Source organism: Meleagris gallopavo, chromosome 2 (assembly GCF_000146605.3).
Source record: "Meleagris gallopavo isolate NT-WF06-2002-E0010 breed Aviagen turkey brand Nicholas breeding stock chromosome 2, Turkey_5.1, whole genome shotgun sequence".
NCBI classification, from domain to species: domain Eukaryota; kingdom Metazoa; phylum Chordata; class Aves; order Galliformes; family Phasianidae; genus Meleagris; species Meleagris gallopavo.
This window is the reverse complement of record NC_015012.2, coordinates 68,011,615-68,013,932: the sequence shown is the minus strand read 5'-3', so window position 1 is coordinate 68,013,932 and position 2,318 is coordinate 68,011,615.

Here is a 2,318-nt window from a genome sequence, read left to right as displayed (position 1 = left end):
GCTGTGCGCATGCTCGGCGGCGGGGTGGCAGTGCGCATGCGCGGAGCGACGGCCGGAAGTGAAGTGGGCGTGGAGAGGGACTGGGGGTGCTGTGGTGTGATGTTGTTGAGGGTAATCTCGGTCCTGCCGAACAGTTCGCCTGCGGGTGCTTGAACGTCCACGTGGAAACAGCTGCCAGCATGAGTCTGTCACTAACACAGAATCACACAGAATGGCCAGAGTTGGAAGGGACCCCAAGGATCATGAATCTCCAACCCCCCTACCACAGGCAGGGCCACCAACCTCCCCATTTAATAGTAGACCAGGCTGCCCAGGGCCCCATCCAACCTGGCCTGGAACACCTCCAGGGACGGGGCATCCACGACCTCTCTGGGCAGCCTGTTCCAGTACCTCACCACTCTCTCTGTAAAGAACTTCCTAACATCTAACCTAAATCTTCCCTCCCTCAACTTAAAACCATTTCCCCTTGTCCTGCAGATGATGTTCGTTTATTCATTGTTAGTATTTTAGTCCTGGTAGGAAATTACCTATTGGTAAATAACAAAAAGTACCAGATGTTGTATATTTTGTCCTTTGTCATACTTCAGGTGCTACTTAATGTTATTTCGACAAGCAAAGAAAATGTGTGTTACATGAAAATGCAGTGAACTAACATGCATCTTGTAAAAAAGGTGGAAAATCATAACCCATGCATTGTTAATGACAACCAAATGCAAGTGAGTGAGAATCCACATGAATCCATCATCTGATCCACATACAACAACTGAAACATACAACATTTCAGTGAGATAGTGGAGCAAAATTAATGTGTTACAGGTTCCAGTGGCTCCAAATTAGAAGTATGTAAAAAAAACTCCGTTGATTGAAAAAGGTTCAGAAGAGGTAGTAATCAAAGACATGGACTGGCTTCCATAGTGATAACTGAGGCAGAATTCTGCTGTCTGGGTAAAATAAAAAAGAAAAAAAATTAAAAAAATAGAGAATATACAATGGAAGATGAAAAACAATGACCAAGCATGGATCCCTGAGGTCCCTTCCAAGCCATTCCATGATTCTATGATAAAAGGAAATTAGGATCTATTGTTCACTCTCTTCTCTACAGTTGGACAAAGGGACATTCATTGAACAAAGCTTGTAGCCATTAATTTAAAAAGGAAACAAAAATAGGGAGTACAGTTGCAGTTCTTGCCAAATGGAGTGAGGGCTGCTGGAAATTGATGTAGTGACTCCACAGAAATTCACGAACAATGAAAGAAAACTGAATATGTAAAAGCCATACCTGCTCAGGAAGGCCCTAACTGTTCCAAAGAAATTTGAAGCCTAGATTTAGAGTATATATTAGAGTATTGCCTAATAGACATACTAGCAGTAGAAAATGTTGTTTAAGGAGGCATACATTTAGATATTTTGTGAAGGGAGCATATAATAGAATCATGGAATACACCAATCCAGAACAGACCCACAATGATCATCAAGTCTAATTCTCCGCACAGGACCACCCAAAATTCAAGCCACATGTCTGAGAACATTGTCCAAATTCTTCTTGAACTCTGGCAACTTAGGGCCATAACCACTGCCCTGGGGAGCCTGTGTCAAGGCCTGACCATCCATTGATTTTTCTTAGGGATAAAGAGATGACTGGATACCTACATTGGAGTCCCTTCCTAAAGTTCCATGGAAAATATTAGATATTTATTACTAGTAATGTATCAGCCAAGCTTATTTTCTGGGCTTTAATCTTTCCCTTAAACAAAAGTTCCGTAGTTGAAGATTCAGAGTCTGAGGGACGTTAACAGCAGTAACAACGAGATTACATACTGAAGACTTTGGCTATTGTTGGCTCCTTGGAAGCATCATATTCTGTTGCTAGCATGCATACAGATCTCTTTTCATCACTGATTCTTGCATTCTTGATAGATAATGTATGGTTTTCTGAGATAATCAACCTGTCTTTTTAGTCTGGAATGTTGTCATAATGTACTTTTTTTGTTGATGAGGCAATAAATACTCAATATCCATTTACTTTATCACAGTAAAATGAATGCATTTTGAACAAGAATCCCATAATCGTGTCACATAAATAATCAATTTAAATAATGCAAAAAAAAAAATAATCCAAACGAAAATGCAAAGTTGTCAAGGAGGAATGAAATTATCTAATGAGTTTTAATGTTGGAGCTAAGGATAATGGAATGCTGTCAAAATGTAAAAAAAAAATTTTTTAAATTAACTTTTCTGCAGACAAGACTTCTGAATTTAACATTCCTAATGATGAATGAAAAAGTCTAGTACTTTCTAGGATCAGTCTTAGTTTACAG